Source organism: Ammospiza caudacuta, chromosome 22, assembly GCF_027887145.1.
Source record: "Ammospiza caudacuta isolate bAmmCau1 chromosome 22, bAmmCau1.pri, whole genome shotgun sequence".
NCBI classification, from domain to species: Eukaryota; Metazoa; Chordata; class Aves; order Passeriformes; family Passerellidae; genus Ammospiza; species Ammospiza caudacuta.
In genome coordinates, this window is record NC_080614.1 from 8,426,905 (window position 1) to 8,448,207 (window position 21,303).

The following is a 21,303-nucleotide window of genomic DNA, read 5'->3' on the forward strand; positions in this document are numbered from 1 at the left end:
TTGACTCCAACATTAATTCTGGCAGTGGAAAGAGGTTTTATTAAAAGTACTGAAAATGTCATTCATCTTTATTCCTATTACATTTGTTACAAGGATTTAAACCCCAATATGGAACTATAGGGAGAAGAAAAAATTGAGATTGACTCATCTGATCATAAAAATAAATGGAACTCTAAACATGTTTTAAATAGTAAGAAGTACATTTGGGTATTATATTTCTAATACTGGAAGGTGGTACTGAGATGAACTGTTTTTCATGGTTTGTTTTTTCTCTAAGGGTTTTTTTTGGAATCCCTAACAAATTAAATATTTGTAGGTATGCTATCATGGTAGCCTATAATCCATAGGGGAAAAATAAATAAAAGGTGGAAATGTGAAGACTTGAAACCATGCAATTCTTTTTAAATATTAAATTCAAAGGAAACAAAACTATTCTTTGAAGTACTCTAAGTAATCTAAGAGATCTGAAATCCTGCTGTAAGTCCATTTACTCAAAATTGTCTTTTTGCCTATTTCAGTTAATGCTGAATAGTACATTGATAATGCTGGGTCTTTTCTAGGATGTTCCCAAGCTGAGGTAAGTGGGGAATTTAAGTTACTTGCAGTCCTGGACTCCTAACCTGAAATCCAGATTTTCTGCTGCAAATGCAAAATTTACAAAATAAATAAATAAAATAAAAATTCTGCTGCAAATCCCTACTGGCAGCAGTGTGGCAGAAATCACAGAAGCCCAAAGGCCTTTGTGTGTTATGGGATTGGCACAACAGCAGCAGAAATGGAAGAGCTGATTTCCAGCTGTGACAGTTCTTGAGTGGAAATGTCTTTAATCAAGCATCACCTCTCAACACACAATAATCACCTACAAGTAGGTTTTATTCCAGGTCTGACACTGGATTGTTCAGTGAGTGAAAAGTTAAAGGTTTTTAGAGAACACTGGGTTTTTATGGGTTTTCTTCCTTGTTCATGATAATGCTATCATTAGGGAAAGGGGGTGGTTTATGTTACTTTGAGTATCTATTTTTTAATGTATTTCTGGACTCTTTGCAACTTCTTAGTCCAGACTTGTTTGTGTTTTAAGGTTTATAAAAATATTTCCCATCAAAATTATTTCTTCAATAAATATTTTGGCTTGACTAAGCAAAACTATACACATAGAGGGGCTTATTTTTTTTTCCACTATAAGTAATTGTCTTTGTATAAAAACTAAATTTCATGTGCTGTTTATTTACTAAAACCTTCATTCATTCAGCCTCTGAAAATCCAACTGTGTTGGCTGTTTGTACTTTGTCAGTTCTCCTGAGCAGTGATAGAGAGATGTCACAATTTATGTATAAATTTTAGTTTTGCTGATTTGAAACATGAATTTTAAGCATGTTCTCTGTAGCAGATTCTCCCAAAGAAGGGTTTCACAGAATTGCTGACAAATGGTTTGAGATTTGGGATATTTACTGTGACAGATCCCACAGGTCACAGGAAAATTCTCTTTTTGTACATTTATAAACCAGCCCAGCCCCTCACTCAAAGGACATGAGTAGAACTTGGCTGCAAGTTCTTTCATTTTGACCAGCAACTGAACTGTGTTTTGCTTTTTTCCCAAATAATTACTTAATTTTGGAGTATGGGATGCAACCATCATTGAACCTACTCATTTTATTACCTATTGCAATTCAATTAATGCTCACTGAACTCTCCAACCTTCTCATGGCAATGAGGCTTTGTTTGACTTCACAGGGATTCTCCAAGGCCACTGGTGAAGTCCCCTGACCATGAATATTTTTGTTTTACAGCTGCATTTTTGTTTTCTGGATTCTGGAATCTTGCAGCAGCACTGAAGTTCTCCTTCAGCTGCAGGTCAGGCTCCTGGAGAGAGCAGGAATGGTTGGAGCAGCTTCCTAAGGACACACAGCTGTGCCCCTTTCCCACTCTGCTCCTCCAGGGATGGAAGGATGGGATGGAAGCTCCATGGAGTCTGACACACAGCAAGGTGAGCAAATTCCTTCTTGTCTTTGAAGGTATTTCAACCTTCACCACAAATCTGCTGTGTCTGACACCATGGAAAGTTCAGTAGCCAGGCTGAATTCTCAATGTGGATTGTAAACTCTCAGCATCTCCTGGGTCCCAGATGTTTTTCTGTTTGCTGCTCAATGAACCCCTTGAGGAAAGTCCCTTTAAATGGGGAAATGTGAGGATTTAAATGGGGAAATGTGAGGATTTAAATGGAGAAATGTGAGGATTTAAATGGAAAAATATGAGGATTTAAATGGGGAAATGTGAGGATTTAAGTTTTTACTCAAACTGCTTGATCAGCCCTCACACAACCCAAGTGTTACCTACTTAAAGGAAGACCATGTGTGCAATTAGTTGGGTGTGTTTATAGATTCTGTAAACACACAATGCAGAATCTGATTTCTAAGATGATTATTACAATTCCCTTTGTTGCTATTACATTCTTTTCCAAGAGCAACAAAGGACTTTTAAAAGCCAAGGTACAGCTTGCAAGTTTAAAGGTACAGCAAAAATGTAAACTCACAATAAATACCTGAGTACAAAGGAAAACCAGAATAATCCCCAGCAAATGGAAAAGAGCTCTGATACATTTCTGATTCTAAGAAAAAACCACTCAAAGCTATTCTTTTGGCTCTCTGAAGATGGATTTGTTTAAATAGAATGAAAAAAAGGAGAATTGGCATTTGGTAAGTGCATAAACATGCTCAGACCAACCTTGAGACACCTGTTTATGCTTCTAAGTTGGAATATGAAAAAAAAGTTCAGAACAGAGCAGTCCCAGCAGAGAAGTTTTGTGTTTTGTTGAACAAGTATCCACAGAGATTACAAAATTCTCTATTTGTGTCACTGTAGGATTGTATCACAGTATAAAATCAGGTGCTGACTGTGAGGATCAGCAGGTCCAGGTTCAAGCAACCCCAACATTTCATCTCCTTTCTTTCCATAAAGTGCTGGGTGCTGGTGGTAAAGAATTTCACATCCCTCTGCATCAGCTTCCTGTGTCTAAGACAACAGTATTTGTATTTTTTGGCTCTGGAAAATGCTACAAGTTCTGCCAAACATAGGAACCAGGAATAAATTTGTATTATTGTTGAAGTGACAGGTACCTGTGGCACTGATGCTTTTTAAATGGGTCACAAAGGAATAGGAGCAAGGTTTCTCCCTGGAAATGAAAGCACCTCCAGCCACAATTTGTGAGAAAACCAGATTAGAATTTGTGAGAAAACAGAACTAGAGATAATGCCTTTTTAAGGACAGGGAGCCCAGCGTGTCCTGCTCCAATTCTGCCTCTGTTGAGGACAAAATATTCCCAGACAATCATATAAGAGATGTGATTATAACATTGTAACATCCCAGGAACACACCCAGGACAGCTCTGGCCCTTCACAACTCTGCTCCTTCCCCTACACAGCAATGGATTTTTCCAGAGGATTTTGAAGTGACTTCCAAAGTCTCTCAGCAATTCTGAATTAACTGTCCTTGACCCATCTCACACATAACCCTCACCAGGACTGGAATTCAGGAATTCCATGGCTGGATCAGTTATAAACTCAGAGTATGGACTTTGCTGTTTGACACAGACTCCCAAACCAGCTCTCCTTACCTTAAAACCTTGTCAATTATACTCTCTGCAGACTAACACAGTTTTGCTAATTTTATGCCATGTTCTCAGAAGTGTTTAAAATAACTCTTTTGTTCCATAATAATAGGGAAACTGAAAGAAACTGTGAGAATGCAGAATGTAACTAAGGAGACTGAGCTACTCCTACTTTTTGCTCTGCCTGGCCCCACTGAGGATTTCTATTCAGTTTGCTTTTACTTATTTATTTTCTCTAATGAATGATCTTGATATTCTGCTACCTGGGTCCTTCCTCAGAAGGTAGCAGTGATGATTGTCATCCAATTGTTAAAGAAGTGGCAAATAACAGCAGGTTGGAACTGCTCTGAATTAGGTTTTAAAAAATAAAACAATAGTTTAAAAAAAAAGAGTTCTGAATACTCAGGGTTGAAGCACAGCTGAAGTTTAGACATTGTATAAGCTTCCTTTAATTTTGGTGCAATGTCAGGAGAAATGAGAGTTCTGCTTTTCTTTAGGGACCAAATGGAGAACTTCAAACTAATTGACAATCACGTGAGTGTGTCCTTGGCTCTGTCCAGGGCTCACAGAATGCTCTGCAGCCACCCCAGGACACACAGGCACACAAAGTGTTATGGAATGGGAATGGTGAGGTTCTGGAACGAGGTGGGGTTTTGAGTCAGTCTATTAAAAACACTTACCTGAGGTAACAAAGAAAGGAGGCAAAACACAATTATTTATTACTTCAGCAGTATCCTTATACCATCTGAGGAGCTTTGCAATTTTGTTAAGTGTTGATTTTCCACCTTTTTGTAGAAAGCAAAATTTGTACCTTTCCACTATTTGGTGACAGTTATTCTGTCAGAGCACAGGGGCATCTTGATTTACCATAACAATCATACAATAACAACATGTAAATTTTGATTATAACAATGGTATTTGTGTGCAAAAATTAATTGCTTTGAGAAGAGGAACTGCCCAAAGCTTCACCTAACTCAGGATGCTCCCTACAAAGGGGTTAATGTCAGCTGATTGAGAAAAAGGTGCAAGAAATTTTGCAATGGAGAACTGTGGAGCAACCTTTCTACAGAGGTTTTCTGTAGCTCTAACCCAGGACCAGAACTGTAACTTCAAAATGGACTAATCAAAAAACATTAAAATTTGTTTTATTAATTATCCATACCAGATCTTCAAGTATTCACAGATGTTTTCAGTGAAATTTTTAAACAATATTTTTGCAGTGTATAGAAAGAGATAAACTTATATCTGTAAGTCCACTTAATTCTGGTGATTTGCACATTCATCCACTGAACAGTGCAAACTATGGCAGTTCATGGATCTGTGTGAAAAATTAGGATTAAAAATGAGAAATAAATTTAGAAATTAAAGATAATGCCTGTGCAGCAGCTTCCAGCACAGGATCACATGAGGACAGCAGAATAAACCACCTTGTTGCACACAGCAATGTGGGATTGCTCAGATTATAAAACCTCCAGGTTTTAAAAATTAGAATGCATAAAAATTAGAATGTTGGGAAAAAACCCCAGAGATTCTTAGAAGATCTGAATGTGTATTTTATTTTAAAAAACCCAAACCATGTTTAGTTATTAGAATTGCACCACTGGTAAAAGCATGGAAGAGAAACCTGAGGAGGAAAAGCAGGATCTGTGTGATAAGAGTGTGCAATGGGAATAAAACATGCATTAGTTTAAAATTATATCAGTTATAATTATGTAATTTATGATATAATTAATTCACACTGCAACTGTTCTAGTCCAATAACAAAATCTCAATGCAGCTATTTTCTCAAAGAAGCAAAATGTGATTTACTATTTGCTATCAATCTCAGAATGTTATTTTTGTTCATTATACAGATTTTTCTCGGTATCATCCAGTGCTAGCTGAAAAATTTCCACAAAATCTCCTAAGACTGAGAATTTTTCCTTTGTAAAACAAGAACCTTTTTTTTTTAACCTTTTATGTATGGTACCTTTTTTGCCTAATGTATTGAGTGGTCATTGTTTTCCACATAAATGGATATTTTAATCTCTGCTAAGCCTAAAAGTAATCTCTAACTAAAAAAATTTTAAAAAACCAAAGTGCAATTTGCCTACTATAAATCTCACTTAGATTTAATGACTAAAATATTGTGTTTAACTGCTTTTGAAATCTGTAGGCAACTTTGCAAGTATCTAATAAACTTGTGGTGTTTCTGGAGCACTCAGATTTAATCAGTATTTTCCAGATGGGGATGCTGGCCTCAGGAACATTGACATCCCCATCTGCATCCATGTGGTTCTACAGATTTTAACATTCCTGTCCACATTGAAGGGGTGGAACAGAAATTTCCCCATGGTTACTGGAAAGAATATGAGTAATTTGGGACAGTAATTCAAGAATAATTTATTTTAATTTCAGTAAATTTCTTATTTTGTTATTTGTAAATCACAAGGTGATGAATTAAAGCTTTAGTGCATCATAGAAGTTATATAAAATCAAACATTTGATCATTATAAATCAAAGGCTTAACCACACCAGGACCTAATAGTTTTTCATAACAGACAAACTGAATAATAGCCAATCCACTTTCCTACATTTAAATGGCAACCTGTTCTTTCTTTTACTAGAGGTAACCACACCTCCCTGCAGAAGGCATGACAGAAGGAACACTGCTTTAAATTCTGGGGAAGTAAGAATCTACTGGGGGAAGAGTTTGCAGAAGAAATATTGACATCATGAACCTTTTTTTGGTTGTTTTTTGTTGTGTTTGTCGGCTTTTTGTGTGTTGTGGGGTCTTTTGTTTATTTTAATACAGTGTATTCATGCTGGATAGGTTTTAATTGAAAATTTACTATAATGCTGTGGGTTGTTTTACTTTTACTACAAACCTATTTTGGTTGCCAAGTAACCTCACCTTTTAGCAAGGCATAAACAAATATTTGGGAAAAACCTCAGATTTAGAGCTGTGATAAGAGGAAAAGTGACACAATAGTGTATCTCTACTTACTTCTCAATATTAATTAGGGTTTCAGTATGAGTTCTGGTGGGAAATGATTCCATTTTGGTGACATGTCTCCTGCCTGGTTTATGTGAGGTCCCATCTGCAAGACAGAAATTGCAAATTTTATGCTCCCTTATTATTTTTTCCTACTTTCTCTTTCATGCAAACCCTTCCAGAGCAGTGATGGATGCTGTGAGGAGAACATGAAAAGAATGCTCTGGAAACTTTGGCTGTGTGAGTACCTTTATAAACAAAGCTGGAAAAAAGAAGTTCTAAGCTACAGAATTGCTGTTTGTCAAGTTTCTGAGGGAAAGATCACAGGATCACAGATTTGTGAGGGTTGGAGGGGTTCTCTGGAGATCACCCTGGCTGAAGTGGGGTGACCTGGAGCAGATGAAACAGGAATAGTGTCAAAATATGTTTGGGATGGCTCCAGAAAGGGACACTCCACACACAGCTGCTCGCTGCCACCCTCATGGGAAGAAACTCTTCCTCATGCCGAGGGGGAACTTCTGGTTTAGTTCACAGCCAGTGCTCCGCATCCTGTGGCTGGCACCGCCGAGGAGCCTGGCACCATCCCCTGACACCCCTCGGAGATATTTTTATTCATTAATGAGATCCCTCCTCAGTCTTCCCAGACTAACCAGGCCCAGCTCCCGCAGTCTCTCCTCACACGATGATATTTAGATATTTATCGCCTGCCAGCCTCTTGTGAGCAGCATTTTAAGGCCTGTGGCCTCTCCCGCCCTTTCCCGCTCGGCAGCCCGAAGCACTCCCATTTAACGCGGTGTGGAGGCTCTGCCTCTCCCAGCCCTGAGCTTAAACACCATTTGTGGCTTCAGTTTCGTGCCTTTTTGTTCCCATGCGGCTCTTTCTGACTTGTTTTCGGCCTGCAGGGCCGGCGGGGCGGCCGCGATCCCCCCGCCCGCCCTCGCCCTTTGTTCGCTGAGGGGAGGGAGCGCGCGGGCGGGAGGCGGGAAGCGCGCGGCCGCCGCCAGCGTAAGGGGCCGAAGGGCGTTGCCCGCGCGGGAGCGCGCACCGCGAGGCTCCCGGCCGCGCGCACCGCCCGCCCTCCCTCCCGGCCGCGCTGGGCGGGTGCCCGGTGGAGGCGGCGGAGCCTCCGGTGAGGCTCGCGGCGGCCGGGGCGGCGGAGCCTCCGGTGAGGGGCGGCGGGGAGTGGCGGGGCCGCGCGGGGCGGCGGGCCGGGGCGGGGTGGGAGCCGAGCCGGGGTTTCCCGGGCGGGCAGCACGGGCGGGGCGGAGGGAGGAGGGGAAGGAGGGAGGTTCGCCGCGCCCAGGCTGCCGCTGCCCGATGGCTGCGGGGAGCTGAGCGGGCTGAGGAGGAGTCGAGACCCAGCGACACCCCCTCCCCCGCGGATCCCTCCTTCCCGCTCGGCTCTGCCGCCTTCCCCGGGACCCGCCGGGCGCATCGCGGGCGGCTCCCCCGCTCCTCCTCCGCCGCCTCCTCCTCCTCCTCCGCCCCCCTTCCCTCCCCAGGCCGGCGGGACGCGGGCAGGACCGCGGGCGGCGGACGGACCGGCCCGGTTCATGAGCAGCGGCCGGGAGGGCAGGTAACCGTGTGAGGGGTGCGGGGAGGGCGGGGGTCCCTCAGAACGCGTTTCCCGCCCGCCGAGCCCCGGCCGGCCCCACCCCGGGGCCATCTTCCCTCGGCTCCCCCTCAGCCCCGCTCCTTCCCCTCCCCCGCGCTTCCTCCTCCTGCCGCACTTCTCCTTTCCCTCTCCTTTCCTCCCTTGTCCTCCCCTTCCGCCGCCGCACCGGGGGCCCCCCGGGCCGTCTCCTCCTTCTCATCGCCCCCGTTCTCGGCGACCCCCGGTATGGCGGGGTTGGAAATAGCCCCCCTCCCCCGCGCTTCCCACCTCCTCGGGGCTCCAGCTTCCCCTAAAAAAGAAGTGTGTTTGTAGCTGGAGGAGGAGGGGAAAAAGGTGGGGGTGGGACTGATTCCCTCTCGAAGGCTTCCAGGCGAAAAGGGAGGAGACCTCGGATCTTGCGGGGTTCCATTTTTAATTATAATTACGCTGTAGTGGTCCCTGCTAGACGGTTCGGGGGTCTTGCCTTAAGCCACAAAAGGCGAGTTCCAGAGCGATCCAGCCGGCAGAGGGAATATCTGGAGAGAAATTCAAGGGGAAGGAGGAAAAAAAAAAAAAAAAAAAAAAAAAAGCAATGGTGTGGCTGCTGTAATGGTGGAAAACTGATTAAGAGGAGCCGGGGGTGAGACAAACAGGGTAAGGCTGCTTGCAGCACCCCCGGGCAGCCGAGGGCTCGCAGATGGGGCTCATGCTGGGTGTGCTGGGCGAGGGAGGGGTAGGGAAGGTTTTGTTCTCGTCAGAACCGGAACCGAGCATGGATTCAAACCGCATATTTGTTATATTCGTTCCCCCATGTATTACGGTGCTGCATATTTTTGTGTGCCCGTAGCAGCGATAACGAAGATCATGGAGGGTGTTTGCTACAATAGGAAGATGGAGTTTTCTCCTTGGAAATGTTGTTTAAAATATTGTTTCAATTCCGAGCTTTTTATCGAAAGGATTTCAGCGTTATTTTTTTTTGATCCATCCAAGGGATATTGAACGTGTAGGGTTTTTAATCCTACAGCTTTGTAGGGGACGAGGATGTGTAAAGCCTTGCATGTAAATATGAAAGAGATATAAAGCGTTTTATTAACCAAAAAATCTTGTCCAGAAGAAAATCAGAATGATGTAGAGGTTGTTGTAAGATGTCAATTTATCATTCCTGAGGATGAACTGAAATTTTAACGAATGTGATATTTCATTATTCCCTAACAAAGTCATGGCTGGGACTCGTTTTAAAGCAGGCATCCTTTCTAGGATGTGCCGACTGCCACGTTATTATGTATTGTCTCCACAGGAGGAAATAGGAGGAAAGCACTGTAAATGTAAGGCTTAAGTGATTATTGAAACAGCTTTTGAGAATAGTTGGCTCAACTTGGGGAGGCGATTTAAGACTGAAAAATTAAACGTTTTGCTGCTGTAGGGTATCTGCACCTAACCGTGAGACATTTATCCCATATTTTGAGCTGATCTGGACACGAGGATGTGAATCAAGACAAAATGCTGTCGGTGTGTATGGGAAATACGTGTGAGGAAATGAAGATAATATGTTAATAGCTAAATCCGTCCCCAGATGTGATAGATCAGAGTTTATTTCTGTCCCTTGTGCTTGAGGAGGGAACAAGGAGAAGGGGTGATAATAGTGTGGTTGTTTTGGTGGCTGCAGATTAGCCAGGGTGTCTGTTTGATTTTCTTTCTGCTCTGAATGAATGGATCTCTCTGTGCCTGGGCCCAGTAGCTGCAACAAGATGGCGTTTGCAGCAAGGCAGCTCTCATTTTTCAACTCCTCCTCAGCCCAGCTTTGCCAAACTAGATCTTATTTCGTAATTGTGTTTTAGATTTACTTTCTCATTCTCTTTGCTTTCTTCTCTTCTGGGGTGGGGGGAGGAGGAGCGTTTGGAAGATTTGCTGTGAGAAATCTGTGGTTTTTTGTTTTTTTTTTTTTTTTCTTAATTTTTGTGAGCTCCTCCAGATAGGAACTAGGTGGGAGGAGTAAATAGTTTTATTGAAATGTTCACATAGGCTCTTAACTGAATAAAGGGGTGACACAATTTTCGTTTTTACCTTGCAGTGCCTGCTTAACGCCACCAAAATGTCCCTGGCTTTTGTGAAGCCTGTTGCTAAAAAGCAGTTTTTAAGGCAGAGCACAGGTACACAAAGGCTGCTGGGCCGTGGCTCTGCTGCCAGGTGATCTCAGATCAGAGCCTGTGCACACAGGTGTCTGTCTGTGCCACAGGAGGCTCCTGCCTGCTTCAGAACCTCCCGGTTTGTGGAGGGTTTCAGGCTGACCCAGAATTACTGCCATCCTCTGGATAACTGTTCTTTTAATGGACACGAATAAGAAAGGCTGGGGGGTGTTAAAACAGCTCTGGGTACTCGGTTTCAAAATAACACTGCAAATTTCTAAAGCCTTTTACGTTATTTTTTAGTATCTTTTGAGAAAAATGGACTTCTCATTTGTAGCTCCTGTGATATTTCAGTGCCAAACACCTTAACTTTGGTAGCCTAAATAAAATAGCTTGGTTAATATTTGATATACTGGAGTCAGCCTTAAAACAATACACTTCCCAGCAAGAAAAATAAGAAATGCTTGTTATGTCTCCTGTATTCAAGTGACCTCCAAACCTTTGATATTATCAAACATTCTACTACTGTTTATCTATTACTTAATGTATAATCAGTTGTTTGTTAGTTTATTGGAGTAACCCAGCTGTAGCTCATGCAGAAGGAAGCTGGGAACAGCAGAGCTTTTCAGTTGAGGCTTGCAGTGCTGGTCTTTTTCTTAATTTAAAAAAAAAAAAAAAAAAAAGCTGAAATTAGCTGAGTGCATTTTATTTCTGTGGTGTTTCATGAACCTTTTTTTTTAAATTAAGAATACTGTCTAATAAACTGTTAGTTCCATTGAAGTTAATGTCCTGTTAAACCTTAAATTACTAAATTTTTTTTTGTTATAACTACTTTAGCTCTTTAGTACAGGATCAGAAAGAGCAGAGTGAAGTGAGATTCTGGTTTGGGTAAGATAAATTACATTTATCCTTGTTGAGTCCTTGCAGCTGCTAAGTCAGTACGTAGCAGGCATCCTAGCATGAAATCTTTGACAACATGGTAAATTAAAATTCCACAGGAAATCTTAGCAGAACAGTTTCTTAAATCACCTCTGTGCCTCGTGGAAACGTGGAGATGCTGGATTTGGACTTAATGGGAATTCTTGTGTAAGTAATCAGTGAAGTTCTGTACAATCAGGGAGTGGATAGAATTTTGTGCAGCATTATTCTTAATATCATCCCAAAAGAAACCTTCCACAGCTATTAAAAATTTTAAAACTTGAATCATTCAGCTAATTCACTTAGAATAAGAAAACCCTTCAATTTATGCAATTCCAAGGCCCTTTAATTCTAGTGGCAATAGATATTGTGTTTGTAGGATGCCTTTTCCTGGAATGAAGCAAGATGTTGGCTGCCCTGTGTAACTTCCTGGTGCTTCCATTTGCTCATGTGGAAAACAACCAAACTGCTTCTTCTTAAATAGTAACTGAGTTAGGATTTCTCAATCCCTGTGCAACCAGATGCCAATTCATCTGAAACTTTTGTTGTTTTTGTAGATTCCTACCAGGCCTGGAGCTGTGGTTGGGGACGTTCAGCTGGCTTTGTAGTTCCTGCAATAAAAAATGGGAGTTGTTACTCTCTGTGAGAGCAGCAGTAGATTTGTCTCCTCCTCTCTGGGCTCAGCTCGTGTTCTAGGCACTGAATTGGATTAAATTCTTACTGTCCATGGATTTTGGCTCTCAGCATTAGTGGATTGGTAATTGATATTCTCAATTTTAATATCCAGTTTTGGCCATATGGCACACCGTATTGTCTCAGCAATTGCATTTAGTGTTGCTTTGTGTGAGCAGGGTGAAATGGGAAATGGAAATGGGAAATTGGCCATTCCAGGTGTTGAATTACCCTGAGGTGAGTTGGCCTTGGAGTCTCTAATGCCTGTGGTCATGGCAGAATTCTAGATGGGGTCTTTTTTTATACAGAATTTTAGGTGGGTTTTTTTTAATACAGAATTTTAGATGGGGTCTTTTTTTTATACAGAATTTTAGGTGGGGTTTTTTTAATACTGAATTTTAGATGGGGTCTTTTTTTAATACTGAATTTTAGATGGGGTCTTTTTTACTACAGAATTTTAAATGGGGTCTTTTAAATACAGAATTTTAGATGGGGTCTTTTTTTATACAGAATTTTAGGTGGGGTCTTTTTTACTACAGAATTTTAAATGGGGTCTTTTAAATACAGAATTTTAGATGGGGTCTTTTTTTTATACAGAATTTTAGGTGGGGTCTTTTTTACTACAGAATTTTAAATGGGGTCTTTTAAATACAGAATTTTAAATGGGGTCTTTTTTTTATACAGAATTTTAGATGGGGTCTTTTTTATACAGAATTTTAGATGGGGTCTTTTTTATACAGAATTTTAGGTGGGGTCTTTTTTATACAGAATTTTAGATGGGGTCTTTTTTATACAGAATTTTAGGTGGGGTCTTTTAAATACAGAATTTTAAATGGGGTCTTTTTTTTTATACAGAATTTTAGATGGGGTCTTTTTTATACAGAATTTTAAATGGGGTCTTTTAAATACAGAATTTTAGATGGGGTCTTTTTTTTATACAGAATTTTAGGTGGGGTCTTTTTTACTACAGAATTTTAAATGGGGTCTTTTAAATACAGAATTTTAGATGGGGTCTTTTTTTTATACAGAATTTTAGGTGGGGTCTTTTTTTATACAGAATTTTAGATGGGGTCTTTTTTTATACAGAATTTTAGGTGGGGTCTTTTTTACTACAGAATTTTAGATGGAGTCTTTTTTTTTATACAGAATTTTAGATGGGGTCTTTTTTACTACAGAATTTTAAATGGTGTCTTTTAAATACAGAATTTTACTGGTTATGTGGCCAAAAAAAATATAACCTTGAAAGTAGCTTGCTTGCATTAATGAAATGTTTCTTAAGCATGTGACTGAAGATAAAATGGACATTTTTTGAAGGGAGTCTCTTGGTTGCTTGATGTGCAGACTGAAAATGAAAAGAATACATATTCCATTCAAAATGGTTTTTTTCTCCCCACTGATAAAGTTGGAAGTAGCATTAGCCAAGGTCATGATAAAAAACAAAAATACCCCCAAGCCCCCATGTTTCTATTTAACATAGTGTCTCCAGTTATTGTTTCTTCCCAGGGTGTCCAGTGTGCTGGGGATTCTGGGAGTGTGGATTTGTTTTTCACCAAACAAATATATGCAGAATCCATAGATCCTTGAGCCAACTGGTAGTTGAGCAGAACATTAAGAGGTTTTTAAAAGCCTGGAGCTGGCTATGAGCAGTACCTTCACTCGAGATGCCAAAATAATCAATGTAAATTACTGTGCAAAGCTTCCTAGTAGCAAATATGGGCACTCCAAGATGGGTTTTTAGGCAGAATATTGCATTTTTATTAAAATAGTAGAGGATTTCTGAGTAGAGAGAAAGGAGATGGTTAGAAATGCACACTTAAAAATAATTTTGTAAGCATAAAAATCAGATCTTCTTGGCCTCTTTTTTTAACAGCTGACCTTCTAAAATGAGTTCTTTGCAATTAATATCTTGTAAGAGTATTCATTTGTATTAACTACAAATGAATTAATGTATTAATACTTGTTCATACTGCATTTATTGGAGTGATGTGGAATATGATTTGTTAATCTCTTGAAATACAATGGAATATTTCTGGCTGTCTGTGCTGGTTTCAGGGGGTGATGTTTCTTTTGTCCAGTATATTCTTAGAAATGCAGGAATTTTCTGTCTTGAACCCAGCCAGGGAGTACTGACAATATTCTGGTGCCATCTGGAAGCAGCCAAGATGTGTCTCCTGCTATGAATATCTTACTCTCACTTTTACTGGGGGTGCTGCAATTAAATGCCTACATGGGAATTTTTTTTTTTTTTTATGTGTTAGCCAAAAAAATACTTTTTTGGGGGACGTACAGAAGTGTAATTTGTAAGGAGCCATGGAAATAATAAGTTGTAAATTCTCTGCAGGATTTTTAGTGCTGGCTTAAAGTGGAAGAAAATAAAGATATATCTAGGTGTTGCACATTGACCTGGTTATTGGTGTTTGGGCAATGAGGGCTTGAGAAAGCAGTTAAAAAGCAAATGTTGAGATATTGCTGGATTTAAATCTTGTTAAAATCCAATAAAGTAACTCCAGCAGGTTTTAAATTGGAATCCTTTGGAAAGTGTTGCAGACATTTTGAAGACCTGGAAAACATATTCATAAAGGGAACACAGTCATAAATTTTGGGTTTATGAATATGTTCCCTTTATCAGATACTCCGTGGTAATTAAAAATTATTGAAAACAATGTATTTTTGTCATGAAGGGAAGACCTGCAGTTATTTCTGCATGTGATGGGACCGAAGGGTTAAAATTTGATCTGTTTTGGAATCCTGACAGTGGATGAGTGGAAATGAGGCTGAAGGCCTGAGGAAGGTGATCTGAGGGAGCTTAAAGGAGACAAAGCTGTGAGGTGGCTCTGTCATTGAGGGTGGTAAAGACAGGCTGAATCTCAGAGTTCTTTTCACAGATCACATTTAGAACTTGATGAGGGAAAAATTAGTAGCATTTAATGCAGTGAAGGCAAAGAGGCTGATTAAAAACCTAGTTGCCATTTTAATGGGAAATGGAATTCATTTCTGTAAGTAGTTTGCCTGAAACTGCTTCATTAAAAAGAAGTTTATTAATTGGAGGAGGTAGAATATCAGCTTGTCAAATCACTGCAATTTCTAAAGGTTTTCTGTTTAGTCTTCTGTTCTATAACATTCTAGATGTTATAAGGATTATTTTAATTGTGTATACTTAAATATTTTTTTTCTCTCTGTTCCTACCTTGATCTGAAGAAGGTTTGCCTACAATTTCATGCCAGTTATGTTTATGATGTTTTTTTCAGATGAGAATATTTTTGATGTCTTCTTGAAAACTGCAGTAATGCCTGCCAGCACTCCCCAAAAAAAGAAAATATTAATTATCTGTAATTAGATAGATTAGATAATTTTTGTAGCTTTATGTAACGTGGTCCTATATTCAAAGCTATGTATAGATTTTTGTCACTATTTTAAGCTTGTTCTTTTTTTTTCCCCCAGCAAAGAGGGAAAAAAAAAATAAAACCAAAATACTTCTCTGGAAACTCAGAGTTCCATCCATGCTGTGTGTGAAAGTAGGTTTAGGGAATATTTTATCAGTTCAGATATCAGTGCTGATTTGGCTCATCCTCATTAGAAAATCAAACTGGTTTGGGGATGAGAGAATAAAGGAGGAATTTCAAGGCTTTTATGTGACTTTGAGGGAGGCAGCTGTGGGTGTTGGCCTCGCTGACAGGAAGGGATGCCTTGTGTTTGTTACAGTAACCTTCTGATGGTCTGTTATTTTCTTTCTTAAAGAAAAAGAGTTTCTGCTGAGCTGTTACAGGTGAGCTGTTCCTTCTGTACATCTCCTTTTTTTACTGCATTTCTGGCTTTTTTCCTGGCTTGGGTTAGGGGTAGGGAACCATCTTAAAAGTCCTCTCAGGCACACGTGCTCTGTGTTTATCCTGCCATTTCAGGATTTACTAAAATCTGTCAATAAATAGAGGTTATCTAAAATTACTTGCAGAACCATGAATTATTTGACAAGCTGAGTGGGTTTTGTTGTATTTTTGTGAAACATTAAAATTTCCAACAGTGATCTGACAGAAGAATCTTTAATTGTGAGCCTCAAAATTGGAGTTTAACTTGAATTGCTACAGAAATACACATGGCCAGTATTAATGGGGTGTTCTGTACTGGAAGGGCTTTCTCACTGGCACATCTGTGCTAACATGGGATATTTTCCCAGATTTCTTTTCCTGAGGGTGCCTGGGCAGGATGTTGAGCTTACAGATGTTGTTGGAGATCTCATGTCCTGTCCAGATGTGCAGGCTTGGGGTGCTGCTGCCCTTCTGTAATCTGTGGGGAACTGGAGAAATTCAATCTCTCATATCACACAAACCACTTTGTGTTCAGTCCCACTGTTTGGAGTTCTGTAGGTATTTAAGAGATTTACCAAAACAAATGAGGGGTAGGAGGTGGGTCAAAGCTCCAAGGTTAAAGCCATGCAGAAGATGGTAGAAATTTGCCTTTTTTTGTTGATGCAGAGATCTTAAAAGTCAATGCTTGGTTATCTTCAGTAGTAAAATTTGTAAGGCCAGGCAGAAATGTTCACTCTGTCAACAGCACTGATCACAAGTCCTTGAACTTACTTCTTAGTTTGAAATATGTGCAATACTGATATTTTCCTGTAAGATCTTGGTGGTGAAAGCCATTGCAGAAAGTCTGGTTTAGTCATATGTGTGAAGTTGTGTCGTGTTTAACTTGATTTAAATTACATTGGAGCTGATACATGTTGGTTAACACCAAGTGGTTCAAGGTATGTGTTGAATGTAGCAATGCTTGAATCTCAAAATAAAAAAGTAAACTTAGGCTTCAATATCTAAAATCTAAAAAAATAGTTATAACTGCATAATACAAAACTTATTTACTGGAAACAAAATGTAGTGACACAACAGAGCTGAACAGAGCAGGCCTACACTGCCTCAAGATGCTGAGAGGAAATCTGTTCATGGTCCTCTTGCATTTTATCATTTTGCTTCCCAAAACTCTGAGGGGTTTTGTTGTTTTTCACAAATATGTTGGGAGGTTGGTGTGGTAATTTTCTCTGTTAGTCTAGAAAAACAAAGTGAATGTGATAGTCTGCTGAAATGTTGAAAGAAGCTGATCTGTCCTGGTTGAGGAGCTTTGCTGAGCAGATGTTTGCTATTCCTGTGGCACATTCCCTGCATGGCAGCTCTGGAGTCAGGCTGTGTGTGTAACAAAGGTGGTGCTGGACAAAGATCAGGGCAGGCTCCTGATGCTCCTGGCACTGCATTGTGCTGCATTACCCAGAGCTGCATTCTCTGCAGCTGGCAGAGCTTATCTGCCCACTGCCTGCACACTCACTGGGCAAGTTCCTTGTGGCAGTGCTGGGGAGTACTCACAGAAAATAAAACTCGGCAGGAACCATTTATTAATGAATTGAAATCTTCACAAAGTAGTGGAGTCTTCAAAAAGCGCCTCAGCTGCTGGGGAAGTGGGTTTCTGGATGTGGAAGCTCAAATATCATGGACACCTTGGACACTGAAATCAAATTGGTTGGTTTGACTTCCAGTTCTTCCTTTCTCCTCCTAACCATGGGCAGCAGCTGAGTTTCAGGAAGTTCTGAAGTTCAGCTTTGCAGGAAGTGCTGTGGTTTCTCCTGAGTGCCTCTGCTGCTCTGGGGTGGGGGAGCTTGAGCAGGGCTGGCTCAGGGACAGAGGCTCTGGGTGGGAGCACCCAGTGCTCGTCCAGAGGGGAGGCAGGGAGAGCCTGAGCAGCTCCAGGCAAGCACCCAGTGCTCCTCCAGAGGGGCTGAATGCCAGAGCAGAACCTCAGGAGCTCCAGAAAAGCACCCAGTGCTCCTCCAGAGGGGCTGAATGTCAGAGCAGAACCTGAGCAGCTCCAGGCAAGCACCCAGTGCTCCTCCAGAGGGGCTGAATGTCAGAGCAGAACCCGAGCAGCTCCAGGCAAGCACCCAGTGCTCCTCCAGGGGAGCTGAATGTCAGAGCAGAACCCCAGCAGCTCCAGGCAAGCACCCAGTGCTCCTCCAGGGGGGCTGAATGCCAGAGCAGAACCCCAGCAGCTCCAGGGCTCAACCACCCAACCTGGCTGCTGCTTTGGCACCACTTTGCAGGTATTTTTTTTCCATTAAATAGGTGGGATTATCTTCTGATGTTTTCAGTTTTGTTGTTCTCAGTTAATTCCCTGGTGTTACCTACTTTTTTCCTATTTATCATATTTTCCTCTATATTTTGATCACCTAACAAGATAGATACCATCTCCAGGAATGCAATTGATATTTAAAGATTAACAGCAGAAGTTTTCAGAGAGTTAGAGCAGATCCCTTGGGAAGAGGAGTGTCCAAGGGTGAATTGAGTATTTCCTGCTGTACCTTTGTGCTTTCTGCTGTGATCCTGGCCCTGGGCTGTGCTCTCCTATCAGCACTGCTGCCTAGTGTGTTCCCAAACTGCACTTCTCAGTCTGATGCATTCAAGGTCTCCTGTGTTACTCGACTTTTCAGGCTCAGCCTTGCTTTTCTTGTTCTCCTGTACCTTATTTTGTACAAACAGTTCGTAGCAAAATGCAGAATTGGGAGAAATCAATGAGCATAAATCATTGCTCTCCAAACAAATGGAGCTGCTTGCACACTGATTAAAGATGGGGCATGTTGATTTTGGGCCTGGAGAAGGAAGTATTGCTCAGTCTGTTTTGGGTGAAAAGATGTGAGGAATGCCATATTTTAATCTCTGCTGAGTATCTTTTATCTGTTATATGCATATAATATATTTTGTTGATTTTTAAGGTGCACTGAAATGCTTCTCTTCAGACTGTGCTGGGAAGCAGCTGTTTCTCATGGTATAGCTAAACTATTCTAACAGTGCTCTGTTAATCTCTTACTGAAGATCACTGTGCTGAAATAAGAATTTAATTTCAGTGAATTGAATGTATTCTGGTTTTTAGCTAGGGCTTGGATAAAGATCTTTTCCATGGTTGTAAAGAATGAATATTTTGCTTTTAGCTGATCTCTGAGGCTTTGTACAGTTTGTGTAGCAGAGGCACAAAGGAGCAGATGGTTTGTTCCAATGTCTTAACTCCCCTATTTTTGTTGGGGCAGATGTGACAGCAGCTGTGGTGAGGAGGTAGTTATCAACTCAGGTCCAGCCTGCCTCCAAGATGGGCTCACTTTTCTTGCTTCTCTTGCATTTTTCTCCTTATTATTTTTACTTCATAAAAGCTTAATACAGTGGGAGCTTGCTTGCTTTCTCTGAGTGCTTCTAAGGCAGAGCAGGAGGAAGAATCCCTGGAATCTGAAGTGCTCTCTCAGGATTTGATGCTGACAGCAAAAAGCATTTTGGGTGCAGCTCTTGATCCGTTTGGAGAAGCACAGTTGGGGTTTGGTAGAACATGGACTGCCTTGCTGCTCCTGGAAACACAATGTGGTTCTCATTAGTGCCCCTCATTATTGTCTGAGGGCCCTGGTGCACTGAGACATGGCAGCCTGGGAGCTGCTCAGCACATCAGGGAAATGCTGCTCAGAGGCAAGGCTGGCCATAAAGGATCTCTCTGCACCTGGAAATGTCTCCCTCAGATCAAGAGTAGAGATGTGGCAGTTTGGTTCACCCTTCATCCTTGTTTTTAAATGGATTTACTTGCAAGGATGTAGAAGCAGGGTAGCTGAGTGTGGCTTTCTGGAAGTTGGTTGTGTTTTTTAAAAGGGTGTAGACAGGAAGCAGTTGATTCTCCCTTGACTCAGTTGACTCTTTATTAGCTGGCACATGCAGAACAAAATGGATGATTCAGCTCCTGTTGATAAAATAGCAGAGCTAAAATGTATGGAAATACCAAATACAATAATGGGGATTTCTGCTGATTTCCTGTGCTTATGCAGGCACAGAATGTTACTGGTTTATTTTTTGTTAGTATTTTTCATGTCTATTCCTCGATACTTGTTTCTGGTTTTTTTTTTTTTTTGGTGTTGTAAATAAGTGATCACATAACCCATTTCCTCCTCTAATGTAATAAATATTGTAGTGAAGATCTCAGTGTACCTGCTGATGTCACTGATGGCAATATCTGAACCAGCCCATGATTTTTAACAGGGTGAAGATCATTCCAAGCCAGATGTGTTGGCAGGCAGAGCTGAGAGAAATCCCATGCAGGCTTTTGGAACCCACTTGTTCCCTTACACTTTAATCCCTGCCAGGGCAGCTGATCCACTTGATGGATTTCATTGTAATCTTCAGGATTTTGGGAGCAGGAGGTGCCTCTGCCACGTTTTGCATCTCCCCATTCATTTATTGGGGATTCAGTGCAGTGTGATCCATGCTGGGCTCTCCTCAGCCCCTCCTGGGAAATGTCTGGGGAGAAGTGAGCAGAACATCATCCTGCTAGAGAAATCCATCAGTCTTTGTGAGGACTTTGAGCATTTCTAAATCACAGAAAATGAACTGAAGGCTACTTGAAAATTGGCTTACCCAGAAGTGACTTTTAAAAGACAATATTTGGATACTTAAGGGGAATTCTCAAGAATTACATTTCTTAATAGGATTGCAATTTACTATAAGCATGTTCTTAAAGTGTGGATTAAAAACTTGGTTTGATACCTGAATAAACATGATTTTAATGCTGACTTCCATTAAAAAGAAACAACTCTATGAATTCAGGCATGTAAAGTATTTTTATTTGCTGTGTAATGGTTCTGTCACCCTGGGACACTGTGAACTCCTCCTCCAGCTGTGTGCTTCCATTTCTGGCTTCTAGCAGAAAATGTTCTGTGTGTAGCTTGGATTGTGACCTACCCCAAACCTATAGATCCAGCTGATAGACATGAGAAATCACACATCATATCAAAAGATAATACCCTGATCCCATGGCATTGCTTGGTAATATCACAGGAATATTGCAGTCTTACTTTGGTTATTAATTATTGAAGCAGGACTGCAATATTCCTGTGCTGCATGTGCTCTGCCCTGCTTAGGTAAACACAGATTCTGGTGCCTTTGCAAATGAAGTGAAAGCAGCAGTAAAAAGTGGAGGTTCATGATGAAAGAGCTGAAGAAAGCAGTGAGAAATGGCAGCTGAAGGAAGAAACAATGTTCAGGTGCTGTGAGGCTCTGCAGATGGAAGCATCTAGTAATAAATGCTTAGTCATTTCTCTGTTGGTTAATTAATAGTAATTTATTCTCCTTCAGTGCTGCATGTGTTTTGTTTGTCAGTCTGAAGGGAGATGTCTGGGAGTGTGTGACAGCAAAACTGGGTTTGGATAAAGGGATACTTTAGGAAGTGACAATTTTCAGTGACTTTTTTTGATAAATGTAGCTAGAAATTGATGCATAAGCAGAAATTGATGCATAAGCAGATTTTAAGTTTTTACTCTGGTTTTGGATTTTTTACATTCTTTTTAAATGGTAAAATCAGGAAAGAAGACAGTAAAAACATCACTGAATAGTTGGATAAAATTGAGGTTTTC

At 41.0% G+C, this 21,303-nt stretch overlaps 1 protein-coding gene across 6 annotated transcripts in view; it reads left to right on the forward strand.

The window, feature by feature from the left end:
• The first annotated feature begins 7,675 nt into the window (after positions 1-7,675).
• Positions 7,676-21,303, forward strand: part of GNB1 (G protein subunit beta 1) — a 40,114-nt gene continuing 26,486 nt past the window's right edge. The window contains exon 1 of one of the 6 annotated variants that reach the window (XM_058818937.1): positions 7,676-7,707. The gene's annotated coding sequence lies outside the window, so the exon portion shown is untranslated. Of the gene's footprint in view, positions 7,744-7,849; positions 8,155-8,770; positions 8,827-21,303 lie in introns of those variants that run through there. The other 5 variants (XM_058818936.1, XM_058818938.1, XM_058818934.1 and 2 more) reach the window with 5 other exon arrangements.